General features: G+C 51.8%; 1 protein-coding gene across 1 annotated transcript in view; it reads right to left on the bottom strand.

Annotated features, from left to right (window-relative positions):
• The window catches only part of UBE2B (ubiquitin conjugating enzyme E2 B), a 350,201-nt gene that overhangs the window by 33,094 nt on the left and 294,530 nt on the right, over positions 1-22,577 (bottom strand). The window lies entirely within an intron of this gene.

Raw genomic sequence — 22,577 nt, 5'->3', positions numbered from 1 at the left:
ACCCCGAAATAATCAACTGGGAAGATTTCTCAAATAAAGACGACATTGAGACGGCCATAAGGAGACTAAAATCCTCCAGACCTCCAGGCCCAGACGGAATCACCAACATAGATCTGAAAAAAATCCCCCGGCAGAATGGGCCACGTTCATCAGCCAAGTTTTTAAAAACTGCTGCCTTTCAAGAGATCGATTCCAAGGTCCTGGACCTCCTCTGTGGGCGCTCCAATTTATAAAAAAGGAGATAGGGCGGATCCTGGCAACTACCGCCCCATCACGCTGCTGGACACGATTGGAAAGATCTATGGCTCATTTCTCTTAAGGAGTTTCCAAAAATGGGCAAATAACACTCCATGCACCAACCCCTTCCAAGCAGGGTTTATGAAAAACTCTGGAACGACAGTCAACATTATGATACTCAGTATCCTAAAAAACAAACTCATGACAGGGACAGTGAAGGTGTTCTTGGCTTTCATAGATCTCACTCAAGTATTTAACCAAATAGACAGAGAGATGTTATTGTCTAAACTGGAACACTGGAAATGTCAGAGAGAAATACTCGATCCAATCAAGGCCCTGCACACCGCGACCACCATGAGAGTCAAGCTAAACCAAAAAGGTCTGCTGTCTGAGGAAATTCCAACGCACAGAGGGGTAAAGCAGGGCTGTCCGCTTGCCCCAGCCCTGTTTACTTCATTTTTGGGCGAGAGAACGACAGCCTCATAAGATCCTTCCTTCTGAGGGAGTTGCAGGTGCCCGAACTCTATGACTTCTGGAGCCAGGCCGCTAAGGTCAATGTCTGTGGGCATGGGTGTAGTGTCTGCCCTTTGTCTTGCGACATGTTGTACGGGCAAGGCAGTTTCATTGGAGGAGATAGGGACATCTCCATCAGATGAGCGAACCAAGGTTGGTGGACCAACATGGGGGCCACCAATATTGTGACTGGTTCCTGGTGCATCTTGTGCACTATTTTGCTGAGTAGGGAGTCGGAGGGAGGGAAAACCAATTTCCCTGACCATGTCATCCAGAGTCCGTTCCCCTTGGCACGGTTCTGGTGGTACCCAGGAGGCGTAATCTTGGCATTGAGCTTTCTCCAGAGTTACAAACAAGTCGATCTCTGGAAAACCCCATTCCGCGAAAACATTGGAGACAACGTCTTCGTGAAATCGCCATTCGTACTCTATTGGTAGTGAGAAATCTCTGCTGAGTATGTCTGGCAGAAGATTGAGTTCCCCTGGAACATGTTGAGAACAGAAACGTGTTTGAGAGCCCACTTCCAAATGTTCTGGGACAGTTTGGAAAGCCCTGGAGAGAGAGTGCCCCCTTGTTTGTTCAGATAGTACACGTCCGTGGTGCCGTCTGAGGATCAGGACCGTCTTTCCCTGCAGTTGAGCCTGAAAAGCTTTCAGTGCTTTGAATACTGCTATCAGTTCCAACAGGTGTATGTGGTTGGATGCTATGTCTGACGACCAAACTCCGTGCGCTGTCTGTTGAAGCAGGTGAGCTCCCCACCCTGTGAGAAATGCATCTGTAGTTAGAGTGGCCTCCACTGCGGGGGTGGTGAAGGATTTCCCTCTCAAGAGGTTCTCCCTCGACGACCACCGCAGCGAGAGAACGAGGGCTGGCGAGACAACCACTAGATCGTTCCATTGTCCGCTGGCCTGACACCACTGGCTGTTGAGCCACTCTTGCATTGGACACATGCGCAAGCGTGCGTGAGAAACCAAATAAATACATAACGCCATCATTCCCAAATGTCGCATAGCTTTGCATACCATCACCTCTCGTCTGGCTACATATTGAGGGATTTGAAACAGAACATTTTGGACCCTCTCATTGGAGGGGAAGAAAAGGCTGTCCTTTGTTCGAATTAGAGCCCCTAGGAACTGCTTGACCTCACTGGGGTCTAGGCTGGATTTCTTCTCTTTGATGGAGAATCCCAGATTGAATAAAATAATCCATTGTTCTTTGGGTATTTGACAGACAGGTTTCGTAGGAATCCCCTGTTATGAGCCAGTAGTCGAGGTAAGGATAAACTTGGATGGATTGCCTGCACAGGTGTGCTGCTGCTACTGCCAGTACCTTTGCAAATACCCTTGGTGCAGAGGCTATGCCGAAGGGTAGTACTTTGAACTGATAGTGCTGGTCTTGTATCATGAATCTGAAGTATTTTCTGTGTGCCAGCAACCTTTCATGTCCAATGTTGCCATGTAATCCCCCTGTGAGAGCAGCGCCCTTTTCCTGCAGGGTCTCAACTTCTTGTAGTAGAATGTGCAGATGTTCTGGCATAAGGCGTCTTGCTCGTGACGATCTGAACTGTGGGGTCCAGCAGAATTCTATCAAGTACCCGTGGGCGATGGTCTTTAACACCCACTGGTCTGTAGTTATTCCCTACCATACTCTAAGGAAAGATGTTAGCCGGCTCCCGACCGGGGGTGCATGGGAGAGGACCCTGAACTGCGGGTTATTTCTGGCCTGAGGCCGGGAAGCCTTGAGGGGTAGAATTCCGGCCCCTTCCTTTCCCACGTCTTTGCCCCCTTGTGGGGTATGGGGTGGTGTAGCTGCTGGCTCCTTGGGGAGAGGACCAGTTATTTCCTGAGCTGTATTGATTTTGAGGGAATCGTTGCCCACGAAAGGATAGTCTATTTCCGCTCCCCCTTCTTTGTGAACGTCTCTGGGTGATCTGGTTCAGAGTCTTAAGAGTGTCATGCTCTTTTTTTGCAGTTTCGAGGGCTTCATCCACTGCCTTTCCAAATAAAGGAGTGTCCTTCACTGGTTTATTCATAAGTGAAGCTTGTGTTTCTGGCTTGAACCCAGAGTTTCTTAGCCATGCGTGCCTTTTCAGGAGGGTACCTTGAGCCAAAGACCTTCCAACCATCTCTGCTGCATCCGAAGTATTTTACAACATAACTTGCCTGCCCTCTGCCACTGTTGAGAGCAGACGGTCTCGCAGTGGCTCTGGTACTTCTTGAAGGCCTTCCTCTACCTTGACCCATTGCGCATCAGCATAGCTGGCCAACAACGTTGTATTGTTTGCGATGTGAGTGGAGTAAGCCGCCGCAGTGATCCTTTTCTCCAGAGCGTAAAGACTTACATTCCTTGTCAGGGGGTACCTCCCCAGTAGATAGGGGAACCCCTGCTCTTTTCCTGGTAGTTGTCACAACCAGTGACTCTGGAGTAGAATGGCCCCTGATGTAGATGGGGTCAGTGGGGGAGGGTTGAAAAAAAGTTTCTCTCCCCTTGGATTCACTGCTCTAGTGCAGGTGTGACTAAAGTAGAGGAATAGCTTGTCTGGCAGGTGGTTTTCTTTCAAAATGTCTTCCACAAAAATCAGCTTCTGGAACAGCTTCCTGGAGTAGCAATGTTGTAGTGTTCCGCTGCTTCCTCAATAGGATCGTCAACCGGGGAGGCCCGTCTCGATGGAGAATCCCAATTGGAACAGATGGATTGTTCTTTGAGTGTTAAGTTTGCTTACTTGTGATGTTTCCTGTGCTATTAGCCAGTCATCCAGATAAGGGTACATTGGTAGTGACTCTCTGCGTAGGTGCACCGCAACCTACTGCTAGTACTTTGGTGAACACCATTGGAGCTGAGGCTATGCCGAAGGCGAGTACCCTGAATTGGTAATGTTCGCCCGCTATTTTGAAGCGCGGATACTCTGTGCGCTGGGAACATTGAAATATCAAAGTATGCATCTTTCATGTCCAATGTTGAAATGAAATCACTGTTTTAATAGAGGGGTTACTTCCTGTAGTGTTGTCATGCTGAATGTTTGTGGCTTGACATATGTTTGCAGGGCGCAGGTCTAGTCCAGTGCACATAGTTAAGTCATTCTTTGTTACAAGAAAGTAAGTTGAAAAGTTAGATATCCTTGTTTACCTAGTTTGCTCGGACTATTTCTATGGTGTCTTTTTCAAGCAGGGTCTTTACTTCTAGTAGTTTGAGCTTTTCTTTTGGCGTCATTTTCATTTGTCTTGGCGGCTGGTTGAGTGGTTTCCGCAGACATTCTATGCAGTACCCTCCTACCACAGTGGACACCCACTTGTCAGATGTGATCCCCCTCCCATGCGTGGGTGAATTGAGAGATGAGTCCTCCGACCGGAGTAGCATGGGAGGGGACCTGAATCACAGCGTCATTGTTTAGAGGTAGTGGAGCCTCGAGTGGCGGAGGCCCTACCTTTACTTCTGGATCTTTTGTAGCCTCTTTGAAAGCAGCCAGATGACTGACCATGTGAGTTACCCAACGATGGTGGCTGCCCCCCCCGCCCTTCCCTCTATTATAACTTGTGGAGCGTTGTGGACATCTCCAGGCGTTAAAAGCCCCTCCTTGGGCAAAAGGCTCATTAGTCGGTTGTCCTAGAGACTTTAGCGTGGCGTGCTCTTCCTTGGCACTCCTTAGTGCATCCTCAACGGCTTTGCCAAACAAAGCCTTGGGTTAAATGGCCATGTTAAGGAGTGTGGCCTGCGTGTCCAGCTCGAAGCCCGAACGCCTTAACCAGACATGGCGCTTGATTCAGGTGCCCTCAGCTAGAATACAATCTGCATTTTCTTCGGTGTCCAGATGTTTTTTAATGCAGTTAGCAATTTGTTTGCCTTTGGTACTCATTAGCTGACATTTAAGGGGCTCTGGATCGGCTTCAATTTGATGCTGTAGAGTGTCCCACACATGGCAACCATAACTTGCCAGTAAAGTGGTGTTTGCAATTGTGGTCTGATAGGCATTGGAGGACGCCACTTTCCTACCGAGTGTAAATCTTATCACTGTCCTTGTCAGGAAGTGCCTCAGAAGGAGCTATGGGTGTGCCTGCCCTCTTCCTGGTTGAGGTGACAACTAGAGTCAGGTTTCAGTTGACCTCCGATAAAAAGTGGGTTAGTTGGTGCTGGCCTGAAAACTCTCAATGTGGGGGTTAACCACCCTTGTGAGGTTGGATGCGCCTTTATACTGATTGAAGGATGGGTATGAATTGTGTTACAGACTTCTGGTCTACCAAAATTTCGTCCACAAAGTCCTTGTCCTGCTGGGCTGCTTGAGTCTCTATTTTAACGTGTTGGGCGGCTTTTAGGAGCAGCTCGTTATATTGGAGGCAATTATCTATAGGGGAGACAGCCACTGGCAGATATTGGTCATCTGGGGACTGTATGGCGTAAATATCGGGGTCATCATAGTATTGGACTTGGTCCAGACTATATTAGTCGCTCAGGGAACCTGGATCATGCGAGTCTGAAGGATCTACAATATATAAGTCCTGTGAGGGGGTCTTGGATATGCGAGGCAACAGGAGTTTGGGTAGAAGTGCTGGGTTGGGAGCCGTCTAACCGTAAAACTTTAGAAGGTGCTTCACCACTAGGTACCCCTTTCACCCTGTGCAGAAACCTGTGGGCTTCTAAACTCCTAGGGAAGGCGATCCATGAAATATACAAAGCAAGAGATCCTTCTCATCACCCTGTCAAATCTTTCAGGTGTCCATTCAGTGGACCTTTTGAAAACAGGGGGGTGCAGGTGTCTCTTGAAAGAAGTCTGCTTTTTCTGATTTAAAGCTCCGGATTCTTCAAATGGAGTGGAGCCAATTTTCTGTTAGGAAGGTGGCTTACATGGTGCGTCTTCAGGGGTGTTTTTTTGGGACTTTTTGATAAGTTCTTGCATTTTCAACACGTTAGAAGGGGTCGTTGAAGGTTGTTTCGACGCGTGCCCTTAGGAAGGCGAAAGAAGGGCCTTTTTGGGCGAGGTGCCTGTTTAAGAGATCTGTCATGCAGCATCGCAATGGCCCAGAGGACAGAGATGATTAGGAATGGATATCTCCTTAGACACTGCGTGGCCGAGAACGGCGGACTACTGGTCAGTGTTCAGCAAGGGGTATGCCTTTAGTGTATCATGGAATGTGTGTGCTTTTGCCACCGGGTGTCTGCTCCGTAACAGGACCGCTGGCCTGCTTATTTGAGTCAGGGGTTCGCACATGGGGTTCTACTGAACCCAATCCACCTTAGACGTCGCTAAGAACGTTGACGCTGCCAATACTGGATTTAACTGCCAAGTCCATCGAGGCCTCAGCCTTCATGGCGTGGGAGGCCCAGCACTTAGTGCTGCAGTCTAAGGTCTTCGGTTGAAAAAGCTTGCAGGATTTGTAGTTCTTCTCAACTTGATCCCGTGGAAGACAGTGGTTGCACACCCGGTGCATGTCCTTCCAGGGAGATTTCTGACCGCAAGATGGACAAAAATTAAAGGGTGTATTTTCGATATTTGATGGAAAAGGCAGCGTTAGGCAAGAATTGGTATAGTAACCCTGTGGAAAGACTACACCACCATTGTCCTCTTGGTATTAGGTAACCCACCTTTTGGTATAGGCCTGTACTACACAAGTTGGTAGTGTGACTGAAAAGCCAGGCTTATCTCAAGAGGGGTAAATGGGAGCTGTAGAGTTGTAGCAATGAAATCCACAAATGCACGTATCCAAGTAACACTTCTACTCAAGGTTTTTGTTATAAATAGTTATTTAACAGTAGTTTTTAAATAAGCATTTTTTAAAAAGGGCATTAAATGTAACCATCAAATATACTTTGAAATACTTTTCCAGAATCAACACAAAGCTAGTAGATACTCTTTAGGGATGCTTCCTAAACCCTAAGGTGACTTCACTAACTATGTCAGTAATGGCATTTATAAATCACAAGTACACTTTGTGGATTCTGAGGTTTGTAGAAAGGAATGGTTAAGGGGAGGAAAAAGGTTAAACAGTTTCTCAGAGCATGGGAGCACTTATATCTTCCAGTGAAGTCTAGATAAAAACCATTCCCAGCAATAATAGTTAAAAACCAAGTTATCACCTATGAGGGACAGTAAGCATCAAAGTCAAATGGACTAAAAAAGTCTGCAGGGAGCCAGGACAGCCAATATCAATTGGAGCACAGTCTATGGAGCTGAGGCACTTCATAGTTAATAAAAGTCTTGCGCAAAGTTAAGAGAGTTTGTTGAAGAAAAATCACTGTAGGGTCACAAGCTATTACACTTTTAGAGGGTAGAGCTGAAATCAACTCAAGCAAAGTAGCTACTGCAAGTCAACTTCGAAGAGCAAATCTATAGACACCGAGGTAAGTACCCCAAGTCAGAACAGTACCTTTTGTTAGTAGAGTGGTCCAGCTGGCTTCTGTCTGGTTGCAGTGATGCAGATCCTGGGTTCCTGGGTCTCAGTCATGGGGACAAGAGAGAAGACGTCTGGAGGACTCCTGCAGCAGCAATTCGGAGGTCAGCGGCAGCTACAGGCTCTTTTCAGATCAGCAGCCCTTTGCGGTTTCAGCGCTCGGTAAACAGCACTACCGCAGCTCTTGGATATCGGTTGGGCTGCCTTCACTCCTTGAATCCTGCACTCTGGTGAGGGTACTCGAGCTCTGGTCGTCCTGCTTCTGAAGGGTCCTGGGGAGACTCCTGGAGCTTCAGGCCAGATCACAGACGTTGCCCTCAACTATGGATTTTTCAACCCCTGGGACTCTGTTCCTGCAGCAACAAAGAAGTACAGCCAGTCAGGGAAGGTGGTTCAGTGGAGTTCTTCTCGGAGTTAGTTGGTCCCACTAACCCAAGAGAAGAAGTCGTCCCTTCCGGAGCATCTCTTGTCAATTAGAAAATGGCGTTTCAGCGCCTGCAACAAGGCTTCACCGGTCCAAGAGGATGCAGCAAGCTTCGTCGGGTTGTACTTCCCAGTGGTCGACCCTGCCTCTAGTCCCAAAACCCTCGCCTTTTAAGCAGGTTTCTCCCATTCATGCATAGCCTAGCTGTCACTCAAACAGCTTGGTGGCTGTCCTGAAAGGACAGCCAGCCAATCAGGACTGGGTGCATTCAGGCATTCCTAAAGACAAACGACAGGGGTGTTTCGGGAACCTCCCTCACTTCCTGCCTTTCCTGACACAAAGGAGCCGGAGGCGGGTTTCAATACTCAAGTGCACCAAAGGCAAAACGAACAAAGTGCTCAAACCTGGCTTGGCGCGCAGAGTAAAACCCAAAAAAGACCTCACAAATGAAAAATGGCGAAAAAAGAAGCCCAGGCCCATTTTGACAAAATGGTCACCCATGGGTGCTATACTGCAGCTGAGGATTCAGCCTGCGGTAGAAAAACACAATGGTAGGAAAATCAAACCACTGCCACCAGCCATTTAAAGTAGGAACAAGTTACTTACCTGTAACTGTTGTTCTCCAGCATGGGTCTGGCATGGATTCACATGCTCATGAATATTCCCCGTCGTCAGGCTGGGAATCCTCGGTAAAGAAAAAACCAGTATCAGTTTCGTTTCTGATCTGTCTTTCGTAGTAATAACCAATCACTGGTCTCTGCGTCATACTGACCACAGCCAATGACTGCCCTCTACCTAAGCACCGCCTCTGGCAGCCATCTTCAGATTTGGAAGCACGTGAAGTGGCAGTATGACCAAGTGAAGAGCCGCAGAGGGGTAGGCGGGAGGGTTCGCATGTGAATCCATGCCAGACCCATGCTGGAGAACAACAGTTACAGGTAAGTAACTTGTTCCTTCTCCAGCATGGGGTCTGGCATGGATTCACATGCTCATGAATAAAGAATACATAGCAGTACACACATGCACAACCACGGGAGGTGGCAAAGGCTCAACATTAAGCATCACATCAACTCAACATTAAGCATCTTACCTCCTCACCAGGCTCACCTCAGGCGAACAGGTTGCGCAGCACTGCTTGGCCGACCCTGGACTCCTCCCTGGAATCCCGGTCGACGCAGTAGAATTTCGTGAAGGTGTGCGTCGACCTCCACGTAGCAGCCCTGCATATGTCCAGCAGGGGCACACCAGATAGGAACGCCGTGGTAGCTGCGATCGCTCTGGTGGAATGGGCTCTCGGACGGCCAGGCAGCGGTCGGTTTGCCAACCGGTGACAGCACATGATACAGCCGGAGAGCCATCTGGAGATGGAAGCCTTCGAGAGAGCCTTCCCCTGATTGACAGGTCCAAAGTTCACAAAGAGTTGTGACGTCTTCCGAAAACCTTTCGTGCGGTCCACGTAGAACTTCAGCGCTCTAGCTACATCCAGCGAGTGCAAAGTCCTCTCAGCCGGCGACGAAGGCGACGGGAAGAACACAGGTGACACCAAGGGTTCGTTGAGATGAAAGTCCGACGGTACCTTGGGCATGAAGGAGGGGTGCGTCCTGAGCACTACCCTCGTGTCGTGGAAAGTCAAGTACGGGGCCTTGCAGGAAAGGGCCTGGATCTCTCCCACTCGTCGTGCGGAGGTGATGGCCACGAGAAAAGCTGTTTTCCACGATAGAAACTTCAACGGGGCCGAGTGCAGAGGCTCGAACGGAGGTCCCATGAGCTTGGTCAGCACCACGTTGAGCTCCCACGCCGGGGCCGGAGCCTTCACCGGCGGGAACGATCTGAACAGTCCCTTCATGAACTCTTTCACCAGACGATGAGACCACAAGGACGTCCGGCCCGTGGTTCTGGTGTATCGGGAGATCGCAGCAAGATGAATCTTGATGGACGCGTGTGCCAGACCAGCTTTGGCCAGCGTCAGCAGGTACGGCAGCACTTGGGGAGCCGTAATCCGTAGAGGGTTAATCTTCTGTGCGTGGCACCAGACAGAGAACCTCTTCCATTTGTGTCCGTAGCATTTAAGAGTCGAGGACGCCCTGGCCTTTGCAAGAACCTCTCTGCAATCGGCCGGTATGTCGTATCCTCCAAACTCTAGCGCTGCAGGAGCCAGGCCTGCAAGTTCAGCGACTTCGGGTCGTGGTGGAGGATGGCGCCTCCTTCCCTGGAGAGTAGATCCGCGTCCGCCGGCAGCTTGATTGGCAGGGACGCCGACAAGTCCAGAAGGTCCGGGAACCATATCTGCCTCGGCCACGCAGGTGCGACGAGGATCATCCTGCACCGTGACCTCTTGAGCTGGTTGACGAGCCGGATTAGCAGAGGCAAGGGAGGGAACGCGTAGAGGAACAGGCCCTCCCAGGGGAACGAGAAAGCATCGCCCATGCTCCTCGTCTGGGGAAACCTGCTGGCGAACCTCCGGCACTTGGTGTTCGTCGCCGTCGCAAACAGGTCGATCTGGGGTGTGCCCCACCGTCGGAAGAGGCGATCCACCAGATCCTGCCGTAGTTCCCACTCGTGGCACGAGCGCAGCTCCCTGCTGAGTGAGTCGGCGATGGTGTTTATTATCCCTGCCAGATGAAACGGCACCAGAAGAATCCCTTGGGCGACGGCCCAATGCCACAGGTCCTGCGCCTCCTTGGACAGCGCTGGGGACCTGGTTCCGCCCTGTTTCCTGATGTAAAACATGGTGGTGGTGTTGTCGGTGAAGATCCTCACCACCTTGCCCTTGAGGGACGGAAGGAAGGACCTGAGGGCCCAAAACACTGCACGGAGCTCCAGGACGTTGATATGCAGGGACTTCTCCGTCGGGAGCCAGAGTCCCCTTGCGTGCAGATTTTCGGTGTGCGCTCCCCACCCTTCTAGGGAGGCATCCGTGCTCACAGTCACCTGGTGGGCTGGGGTCTGGAAGTCCATGCCCGCCGTCAGATGCGCGCGGGTGCCCCACCACCGTATCGCTCGTCGGAAACTCTCGTCGAGCTTGATCCTTTCCTCGAAGCTGCCCGTCGTCTGGATCCAGCGCGCATCCAGGAACTCTTGCAACGGGCGCATCCGGAGCCTGCACATGGGAATGAGGTAGATGCAGGAAGACATCATCCCGAGGAGGGACTTGATGGACCTCACCTTGGCCGCGTCGGCCACCAACATCCGTTGCACCTTGCCCAAGATGGTCCTGGTCCTCTCCTCCGACGGGGAGGCCAGAAGGGACACTGTGTCGAGCCTCGCTCCCAGAAACAGTGCGACTTGCGCGGGCACCAGGTGGGATTTGGCGTAGTTCACGGAGAATCCCAGGTCCGTGAGGAGTTGGACGGTCCTTGCCGTGTGGACCACGGCGAGCTCCCTCGTCTTGGCGCGGATGAGCCAGTCGTCCAGGTAGGGGTAGACGTGAATCCCCTCGCGGCGCAGCTGCGCCGCCACCGGTGCGAGGCACTTGGTGAAAACCCTGGGTGCCGACCGTAGTCCGAAGGGAAGGGCTTTGAACTGGTAATGACGCCCTTGGACCACGAATCTGAGGAATTTTCGGTGCCCCTTTAGGATGGGAATGTGGAAGTAGGCATCCTCCAAATCCAACGACGATAGGAAGTCTCCTTCCTCCAGCTGACCCAGGACGTGCTGGAGGGTGACCATCCGGAACTTCTGCGCCTTGATGAACTTGTTCAGGCGTCGCAGGTCCAGGATGGGGCGCCATCCTCCCGTCTTCTTCTTCACGAGGAAGTAACGCGAGTAGACTCCGGAGCCCCGAAGCCTCTTTGGGACGAGTTCGATGGCGCCCTTTCTGAGCATCGCCTTTACCTCCAGGAGAAGTTGAGGGACGTGAAGTTCTTTCCTGGCCACGGGGGGGACGCGCGGGCACCTTCTTTGAAACTCGAGCGCGTGGCCCCGGGCCAGGGCGTCCAGCACCCAACGGTCGGTGGAGATGGACTCCCACACGCTGACGAAGCCCGCCAGCCGGCCTCCCACCGGGGTGCTTCGGTGGGGGCCCGACCCCACGGCCGGTTCAATCCTGCTTGGACGCGGCCTTGCCGCCTTGGCCTCCTTGGCGACGACGGCGGGGTCCCCCAGACTTGCCTCGTCCTCTGTAGGCCTCTTGCGACGACGAGCGGGCCGCTTGACGGTAGGAAGCGAAACCGCCGCCGGAACCTTTGGAGGCGCCCTTGCCTCCGCCGCTCCGAAAGGGCGTCCGCCGTTGCTGCAGTACTCCAAGGGCCCGGGCCGTCTCAGTATCCGCCTTGATGGCCTGAAGGGAATCGTCCACTGTCTTCCCAAACAGGTTGTTCCCGTCGAAGGGCATGTCCAGGACCCTGGTCTGGACGTCCTGCCGAAAGTCCGTAGCCTTGAGCCATCCACGACGTCGAAGGCAAACGCCGTTGCCCATCTGGCGGAGCCCAGTGTCGGCGATGTCCGTCGCCACGGTGATGGCGTGGTCCGAGGCCACCTCACCTTCCTGCAGGATCTCAAGGGCCTCCGCCCTCTTGTCGTCCGGCAGAAAATCCAGCAGGGGAGCTATCTTGTACCAGAGTTCCCTGTCGTAGCGGGCCACGATAGCCAAGGCGTTGGCCGCTTTAATCGTCGTCGCCGCCGACGAGATGACTCTACGTCCCATGGCATCCAATTTCTTTCCCTCGCCGTCCGGCGGGGAAGTCGACGTGGAGGCCGCACCCCCCCCCGCTTTCTTCCTGGCTGCCGCGGAGACGACGGAGTCCGGGGTAGGCTGCGCCCGGAGGCATAGGGGGGCCGAGTCCGGGACCCGGTACTTTTTCTCGTACCGGTCTCTTTTCGCTGGCGTCGTGGAAGGGTTCTTGAGGAGGGAAAGGCCCTCATCCCAAATGTCGTCCAACAGAGGCACTGCGAGGACCGTCTTCCTCTTGGCCTCGCGCCGTTGGTAAAGGAAGCCTTCCTTTTTCTTCTCCTCAGGGCAGAGTTGGAAAAGCTCGGATGCCCTGGCGATCATTGAGTGGAACGATCCAATCTCGTCGGGCGGAGAAGCCCTGGTGGGAGGCGACGACGGAAAATCCTCGTCGTATGCCTCGTCGTCCGTACCCGTCGCTGCCGTGTCAGTCCCCGTATCATCCCCTCGGGTGGACGGGGAGGAGGGCTGGACGGGGCGCGACGGTTGAAAAGGAGGCGGTGGAAGGATCCTTCTTTTCTTGGTAGGGGGAACACCAGAAGGTCCCGGTTCTGGATCCCCCGACGGGAGAGGTTCCTCCGTCGGTAACGGTAGTCTCGTCCTTATCTCGGAGCATAAGGACTGTATAGCCAACAAAATGGCCGCTGAGTTGTCTTGCGGCGCTGGCAGAGGGGAATCCGACGGGCGAGCAGGGGCCCCGTCGGTATCCTCGACGATGTCGTCGTCGTCACCTGCGTCGGGGCCCATTCCGACGGGCTGGTCTTGTTCCACGCCTAGGCCGTGGCTTAAGACCTCGATCAGCTCCTCTTCTGAGGTTGAGGCCGAATCTACGACGACGCCCGGCCCCCCCTTCTTCCCCACGGAGGGTTTCACGGGGGTCCTATCGATGGGCACGAAAGAAGACTCCCTCCGAGGAGGCAGGGAGATTCTGGGCCCCGAGGCCGCCACCACTGGTGCAGCCTCCACAGGCTGGGCCAGGGCCGCCGCGACCGTTTCGATAGAGGGCTTGGTCGAATGGATCAAGGCCTTCACCACCTTAGGTGCGCTCACCGCCTTATCCTTGAGGGAGGGGGCACTGCCACGCTCCTCCTCTGCCTTAGAGCTCGACCGGGGCCTCTCCAGGAGCTTCGCCGGGTGCTCGGCCTTCCTCTTACCCGACCCAGAGCGTTGGCTCGTGGTTGATGGTGCCGGGGAGGGTGCGCCCTGCCTGGCGCCCGTAGAGCCCGACCGTTCGGCGCTCCCGGTGCCAGCGGACTCGCGGTGCTTGGCCTTATGTTGGGCCCCCGTCGCCGGGGCGCCCTCAAAGGTCTTAGAAGACCGCTCAGATTTCTTCTTCTTCTCGCCAGATGGGCTCTTACCCTCCAGCCAGCTGGCGAGACGTTGATGGCGGTCCTTCATGGTCCGTTCCGACATGTTGCCGCAAAACGCACAGTCCTTCTCCACGTGCGTCTTGTCCCCATGAAGGCAGTAAAGGCAGAAAGAGTGTTCGTCCTCCTTGAAGACGTTCTGCAGCTGGCATCCAGGGCAGGCCCTGAACAGCTTTCCGGGCGTCGAGCTTCCCTTCTCCTGGGCCATCTCCGAGACCGGGCCTGAGAAGCTTCTGGAGTCCTCCGAAGTGTAGCTCGACGAAATCTTCACCCTTGAGGGGCACAGATGAATCCGACACGGGTCCCCGTTGATCGGATGTAGGATCGGTGGAGCTTGAGGCTCTTTTGACCGAAAGAATCGAAGTTTTTGTGAAAAAGCGCGAAAAAATAGCACTAACGCTCGAGAGCAATAGCACGAGGATCCCAACACATGAACGTGCGGTAAAAATCTGAAGATGGCTGCCAGAGGCGGTGCTTAGGTAGAGGGCAGTCATTGGCTGTGGTCAGTATGACGCAGAGACCAGTGATTGGTTATTACTACGAAAGACAGATCAGAAACGAAACTGATACTGGTTTTTTCTTTACCGAGGATTCCCAGCCTGACGACGGGGAATATTCATGAGCATGTGAATCCATGCCAGACCCCATGCTGGAGAAGTGAGGGTAACCTAACAAATGTTACATGAGTAGGTAGGAAAACTGGCTACTAAGTAACCCCCCACCCCCAGCACTCCACATAAGATGGTGTGTGCTGGACCTACAAAGATAAAAGGCAATTAAAGTCAGTGTCACTCACTTTACTATTCTCGGGAACAGTCATTCACACACGAAAAGGTATTGAAAACGTATGAGAAATCAAAAGGATTTCTCTGTGACACTGCACTGAAGGTGCTGTGCGTCACCATACAAAAAGTAGATGCCTTTGGAGTTTGACAGACTCCAAAAACAAAGGAAACACGTAATCGAAATCAGGTCAAAACACATGAGAGAGTGAGAAAAAGGGCTCACTCACTCCAGGGTTAAAATATAAAAGTACCAAAGTCCAGTAAAAGAGCTGGGGGTCTCTAAGGTTGAAAGGAATTAGCACAGAAATGAGAATTCTCCCCAACAGACAGCACAACTATAAAGGGCGTCAAAGTAGGTATTCTCTAAAACAGTGTATGACCTCCCCCCACTCTCCCTACTGTAAAGGGCTGAGGCCTGTGTAGGCCGCAGTAACTGTCCATCAAGACTAGGTCTGTCGTCAATGGGTCCGTCCGTCAAGAGCCGTCGAAGTTGTTCATGAAAGCAGCAGGCGATGGGCAGTTATAAGAAAGTATAAATAAGAAAGTTTAAAGTTAATAATATCTAAGGCGCTAGCCTGGAGAACTCTACAACAATGTACGACTGACTACGATGGCGGAAAAAACAATATGAGGAACCTCGACGCGAGGAGGACCATGGGTACAGTATTTGTATCGCGCACCTAACCCTGAGGTAACTGGGCGCTGGAAAAACTTAACATGTTACAAAGACATACCTACATAACAAGGCATACATAGGAACTTGGCAGAGAGGTCGACCGGGGTTACAGAGAGGTCTGGCCTTCAGATAAATACAGTTAGTGCTCTGATGATCATTGCCTTATCAGAGCAATGAAGTTACGATGCAGATACCCTGGGAGCCAAGGGCTTCAGTTGCTAAACTTATCAGTGAGCCAAATTTTAACGCTGGGTTTGAAGGCATTGAAGGAAGGTTCCATTCTAATGGTAGGAGGTAGGGAGTTCCAGTGGTTGGCGGCTTGTACAGGGAAGCTGGCTCCACCTGCGGTTTTTAGGTTGAACCTGGGAACTGAGAGGAAGTGTGTTTGGGAAGATCTGGTGGATCGGGCAGATTGGTGTATAGAGAACTTGTCTGAAATATATTTAGGTGCAGCGATGGAGAGGCATTTATGGGTGATTGCCAGTGTGCGAAGTGAGATTCTGTCGCGCACTGGGAGTAGACGTCACACTAGAGATAGTATCACTAACGCCCATTCGACATCCCCTTAGAGTTTCTAAAACAAAACATGTAATTCACGCAACTACCACTAGATGTTGGCCTAAGCATAACATGTTATCTAAGCAGATCCACAAGCCTCAGAAATATATATATACACACACACATACCCTAGATTTTCAACAGCTCCAATTGTGAAGTAGGTCTCATCATGCCACATGATCCGGGGAAGAAGGCATGGGGAAATGTACCTAGAGGTGATCCGGTTCACGGAACCAACACTTAAAATGACAATTGCTGCTCTATGCTCAAAGACCATCATTCGCTGTTGAGATCAGTCAGACAAATGCAAGTAGTTAAAAGGCTAGAGTTCAAAACTGCTTTTAGTTCCAAACAGAAAAGAAACTGCCGACTGGCCACTGTGTCTCCATATGAGGTCCAAGGTTAAGAATCACTTACCTGTAACTTGTGTTCTCCAGCATGGGTCTTGCATGGATTCACATGTTCACAAATATTCCCTATCATGAGGCTGGAAATCTTCAGTAAAAAGAAAGCAGTTTAACTTTAAACTTAAAACTTCTAGTCTCCTTGTTAGGGAGAATTCTCTCTAAGGGCTGAATTTCCTAACCTAGTGAGTCCCCCAGCAGCTTTGCTGGATTTCTGGAGTTTGTTTTTTTCCTCCTGCCAAGAGTAAGACTCTTTTTCTCCCACTCTTGGACATGATTAATGGTATTCCTTTGACTGGTAATGTGTTTTATGGGCTATGGGGTCCTTTTCTCCATAGGGTCTCATGTGTTTTTCCTATGTGTGTTACACAGCACCCTCCGTGCCGTAACACAGGGGTGTCATAGTGACACCCCACCATAGACTCCATACCCTGGGACGGACTACTGTCTCCCAGGGCATGTAAAGTCACCATTGGCTTTACTAGTCCCAAATTATTAACAGAAACCAGTACAAACCATCATATTGTGGACGTACTGGTCGGGGCAATTCGATTGCCCCAGGGTCTGTTAGTAGAGGGGGCACGTCTCCATCCCCCCAGGTCGAGTTTTGGCTGGTGGCAGTGGAAACTACTTTTTATAATATGTATTTTTTGCCAAAACTCGATTCTAAAATGGCGTTTGTGTTCTCTTCTGTGACTCCAACCCAAGTTGAGCCCTTTGTTCCACTTTTTGGCGGGCTTCTCCACAGAAACCTCCAAAAGTGGTGCCACTCTGTCTGGGTACCACAGGGGGGTGCGGGAGGGGGTTTAGGCACCCTGGACCGTTGTTACCTAGGTAACTCAGGTCGCACTCTTGTGTGATTGGCCCAAGTGGTGAGCTGGCCGGCTCACCACTTAGCATGTTTGATTGACAGCTAGGCTTAGTGAATGGGGGTATGCTGCATAAAAGCAGGGTTTTGGGGACTGGATCTTCAGAAGTCGCCACAGGACCTGAGAATCCGACGAGGGAGAAGCTGAGCCGACCTACCACGACGACACCACCGGTGGAGCCCTGCAGAACCGACTCACCACTTTCCGATGACAGAGAAGATCTCCCGGCTGGAGAGGCTTCTTCCCCCTGATTGGTGGGCACAACCAGTTTTCCCTTCTTCCTTCGCACCCCTGTGGTCGAACTGCCTGTGGCAAGCACCCCGGCAGCCAGATAGCCACTCACCACTGAACCGCGAATCACTGGACCGCTCCTTGTACCCGAGAAACTCTGCGGCTGGTTTCTTCCCTGGCAGTGCAACAGACTCCTGTCTTCCTCCACGACAAGATCCTCTCTTCCCCCGGACGAAGCACCGACTTACACCCGCTGCCAGGAACAACTGCCCCCGCTGGAGCCTTCTCACCACTTTAAGCTACTGTGTCCGCCAGGCCTCTCTTTCTAAAGATTGCTACAAGGTAATAATAACTCCTTAACTTTCTGGACTGGGCTGGCCGCCTTGACCCACTAACTGGTCCCTTTCTGTGGTCCAACTCCTTTTTGAACCTTTACAAGACTTTTGTGCACTGCAACCAGGTGACCTTGGACACATTTCGTTTGGATCCTCCGAAAGTGGATCCGGCCTCTTGAACTCTAACTTCACGGTTTTACCTTGCCTTCCTCTCTTGTTGTGTTCTTGAAAAAGTGTTGGGATCTGTTTCAATTTGTTCTCTGCTTTTCCCTCCCTTTTTAAAACGAACTATTAGAGTGCCATCTAGGTTAAGCGCTCACCGCTGTCTGAAAATAAGTGGGGTTTTACTTAAGACTTGTCTAATATTCTTTTAAGGGAGCGTATATCTTTTAGTGACCGTGTTTTTGAATTGCTTATTATTAGTGCCTGTGTGTTTTTCTAGATGTGGTTTTAAATAAATAATTATATCTCTTTTACACCAAGCCCTGGTCAGTGTTTACTTGTTCTATTGTGAATACTCTGTATACTGCCTAACTCTTCTTGAGGGAAGTCTGCCTGCTCAGCCACAGCTACCAAGTGAATCTGTGTGGTACAGACTGCTACCAAGTGGGTTTACTGCCAAACACATGTAGTCCTAAATCTTTTGCAGTGGTCCCAGAGGGAACTGCACAGGTTTCTGCCTAACACTCCTTCATAGCCCATCAGTGTCCTTTGGGTCATACTGCCCCCAGCCAATGACACTCATCCTCCTAAACTCCATCTGTGGCCATCTTCAGATTTGGTAGCACACGTAAAGTGGCAGTATGAACCAAGGAGCGAAGATTTGCATGTGAATACATGCAAGACCCATGCTGGAGAACAAGACCTACATGTTCCTTCTCCACCATGGGGTCTTGCATGGATTCACATGCTCATGAATAAGATATGCATCAGTACATATAAACAACCACAGGAGGTGGCAACGGTTACAGAAGCAATACACTTACCCCTGGAACACACTCGCCCATCACAAACGGATAGCAGAGCACCGCTTGGCTGACCTGTGACTCCTCCCTGAAATCCTTGTCAACGCAGTAAAATCTTGTGAAGGCGTGGATCAAACTCCACATAGTATCCCTGCAGATGTTGAGCAGCAGAACACCAGTGGAATGCTGTTGCTGCAATGGCTCTGTTGGTCAGACGATGACAATGCATGATACAGCTGGAGAGCAACCTCTATATGGAAGCCTTAGACAGGGCCTTCCTGTGTACCACAGGTCCAGAATTAACGAAAAGCTGAGACGATGTCTGAAAATCTTTTGTGCATGCCACATAGAACGCCATAGCACGAGCAAGGTCCAGCAATTATAACCCCCTTTCAGCAGGCGTAGAAGGGTGCGGAAAGAAAATTGCCAGGAGCAAAGGCTTGTTGAGAAGTCCAAAGGAACATTTGGCATGAAGCACCACCTTCGTAGCATGGAAGGCCAAGTACGGTTGCTTGCAGGAGGGCCTGAATGTCCCAGACCAGACTGACTGAGGTGATCGCCACCAGGAAAGCAGTCTTCCATGATAGAATCTTCAAAGGGGCATGATGTATTGGCTCAAATGGAGGCCCCAATAGCTTAGTCAAAACCACCTTTAATTCCCAAGCCGGGGCAGGAGCAACCTTCACCGGCGGAAAAGTCAAATAGAGGCCCTTGAGGAACTCCTTGATGAGCCTTTGTGACCGTATATGGCCACCAGATGAACCTTGGAGACATGAGCCAGCCCAGCCTTAGCCAGCGAGAGCCGATATGGGAGGCGTTCTTCTGAGCTCTGCACCACATTGTGAAGTGCTTCCATTTGTGTCTGTAGCAAGCCAACGTAGAGGAAGTCCTGGCTTTGGCCAGGATCTTCTTGCACTCCAGTGGCAGGGAATATTGGAGGCAGCTGGATGGCCAGAACCAGACAGTATGGAGAAGGTTTGGGTACCAGATCTGGCGCAGCCACACCGGCACAATGAGGATCATCCTGCAATGTATGTTGATCACATAACAGGAGCGGAATTTGAAGGAAGGCACACAGAAAAAGCTTGTCCCACAGGAATGAGAAGGCATCCCCCAAACTTTTCGGCTGAGGATACCTGCTGGTAAACCTCCGGCACTTGGAGTTGGACTCTGCCTACTGAAGAGCTGAGACACTTGCGCTTGTTGATGCTCCCACTCGTGACAGAACCAAAGCTCCCTGCTGAGCGAGTCTGCGATGGTGTTCTTGACGCCTGCCTGGTGAAAGGGGATGAGGAACATGCTGTGAATAATGGCCCAGTGCCACAAGGACTGGGCTTCCAGGGAGAGAGTGGGGGAGCGCACCCACCTTGTTTACGGATGTAAAATATGGCGGTGGTGTTGTCCATGAAGATCTGTACGACCTTCCCCTGCAGCTGAGGCTGGAATGACTTAGTGCCTTGAAGACCGCCGTAGCTCCAGGACATTGATGTGCCTTGTGAATGGGGACGTTGAAATGGGCGTCATCCAGGTCCAGCGACGTCTTCTTCCTCTAGTTTGCCGAGCACGTGCTGCAACGTGACCATCCTGAACTTTTGGGACTAAGTATTTGTTGAGACGTCGCAGGTCTAGGATGGGTATCCAGCACCCAGTCTTCTTTCTGACCAGAAAGTATCTGGAATAGATTTCAGAGCCCCAGAGACGTTGGGGAACTTGCTCTATTGCCCCCTTTCCACAGCATTGCCCATACCACTTCGAGGTGTTGAGGAATGTGCTGCTCCGGATGGGTAACAGGAGGGATCTGCGGACACCGCTTGAAAACTCTAGGGTGTGTCCCTGGGCAAGAGCGTCCAGCACCGATCTGTCTGTGGTGATCTTCTTCCACTCGCTGACGAACCTCGCCAGCCGCCTGCCCACTGGGGGCCCAGCGCCCCGGACAGTTCAGGCCTGTTTCGGAGCCGGTGTCCTGCCCTGCGGGCGACGCGGTCCTCTGCTACCGCAGGCCTGGGAACGGCCTCTGTAGGCTTCCTGGGTTGTGGATCTGGAAGGCTCACTGTACAAAGAGGAGAAATCCTAAATTAGTCAACTTAGTGACTAACATACTCCTAGTCCATAGTCCCCTTTCCTCCATACCCTATGGGCGATTACAAATGAACGTAACCCTAGGGTGGTGAGGAGACCCTCTTTAAGAAAACAAATTCCTTAATAGTACCTGCCCGAATGCCGCGTCTCACCTGGAGTCGGCATCCAAACAGTAGTGCTTGCAGAAAGCTGAATGAGTGGCCCATCTGGCTGCCCTGCCGATTACCTGCCATGGAACGTGCCTATGGAACGCTACAGCTATGGCCTTGGCTCTGATAACATGGGCATGCATGTTCGCCGGAAAAGGTTGGTGCTGCCCTTCATAGGCCTCCTTAATGGCCTAAACCATCCACCTTCTTTGGAGGCCTGAGAAGCCGGATATCCCGCCCACCCAACCCCCAACGTGACAGAGCCTCCGACTTGCGGAAGCTCTTAGTCCTGTCCAGAAAGAATTTCAGAGAGCGCCCGACATCTAGGCAGTGCAAGACCCTCTGCGCATCGTCCTTAGGGTCCACAAAAAAGGTAGGTAACACTATTTCCTCATTTAGGTGGAACGCAGAAACAACTTTAGGTAAAAACGTGGGATGCATTCTCAGGACCACCTTGTTTCTATGAAAGGTAGTGTAAGGTTCTTAAGCCACCAGTGCTTGGATTTTGCTAACCCTGCATGCAGACGCAAGACCCACCAAGAGAGCCGTCTTAATGGTGACTAGCCTGATGTCCACGGACACCATTGGCTCAAAAGGTTTGTGCACCAAGGCACCCAACACTAGATTGTGGTCTGACACGGGGTGTGGTTTCTTGATAGGCGGGTAAAGCCTGGTGAGGCCCGCCGGATGTCTTTCAAACACCGGGTTGTAGGATGAGAAAACATCCTCCTACGAGTTGGCCCAGATGGCTGCCAGATAGGTACGGCATGTGTCTACTTGCACATCTGAGTGCGTGAGGTGAGCCGAGAAGGATAGTATGTCGTCCAACGTGGAAGTAAGAAGATCAACTTCCTTTGACTCTGCCCCGTGGCAAATACGAGTCCATTTGCTTTTGTACTAGCTCCTGGTAGCATCACTCCTAGCGCCCTGCATGTCTAGCGACAGAAGCCTTAGTATGACCTGCTCAGGAACCACGCTGCAAGGGCTAAATTCTGTGGGGCGGGGTGGTTGACCCCGCTTCCCTCCTGCGATAGAATAGGAGCTGGGCCCAAGGGAAGTGAATCGGAGGCTGGTCCGAGAGGCTGAGCAGCTCCGAAAACCATGGTCTCGCTGGCCACCAAGGAGCTATCACAATGACGCTGAGGTGACGTGACTCCCTTATCTTGCAGATCACCCTATGAACCAGGGGAGTGGGAGGAAATGCATATGCGTTCATGCTGTTCCACTGTAACTGAAGGGCATCGCTGCTAACTGAGGGCACTTCCTGTTGTATCAGGTGGCAAAAAAATCCACCAGGGCTGCCCCCGTCTGCTGAAGATCCCCTAAAGGACCTGATCGTTCAATTGCCATTTAATACTGTCCGCAGCCAATCTGCCGAGTCTGTCCGCCTCCAGGTTGGACTCCCCGGGGAGGTTGATTGCGCTCAAGTTAATGCTGTCCTCCAGAGCCCACTACCAAATGCGGACTGCAAGACTGCATAGGGGAGGAGACCTAGTGCCACCCTGCTTGTTCATGCAATACATGCTGGTGGAATTGGCCGTATGGATGAGGATTGTTTTGCCGCTTATGAGCGGAATGAAGGCTTTGAGAGCGAGACAGATCGCCTTCAGCTCTAGCCAAACGATAAGGGCCTGCTGCTCCTGAAGGGACCAAACTCCATGGATGCTGTGGTTGTCCAGGGTAGCCCCTCCCCCAGCCATCCAGGGAAGAATCTGTGGTGATGGTAAATTGTGGTGCTGACTGCTGGAAGGGACTGCCTATCCTCAAGTTGCAGTCCGTGCTCCACCAGACAAGGTCCTGGTGGAGAAGGGGAGGAATGCTGACAAGCTCCGCTTGGGAACCCCTCTCCTGACTCCATGAGGCTGCGAAGTGCAGCTGCAAACTTCTCATTTTGAGCCTCGTTTAAGGCACTGCCAATAAACAATGCCACCAT

Source organism: Ambystoma mexicanum, chromosome 3p (genome assembly GCF_040938575.1).
Source record: "Ambystoma mexicanum isolate Mex_15411 chromosome 3p, UKY_AmexF1_1, whole genome shotgun sequence".
NCBI lineage: Eukaryota > Metazoa > Chordata > Amphibia > Caudata > Ambystomatidae > Ambystoma > Ambystoma mexicanum.
The sequence above is the reverse complement of the archived record's forward strand: the minus strand, read 5'-3'. Positions and strand labels throughout refer to the sequence as shown.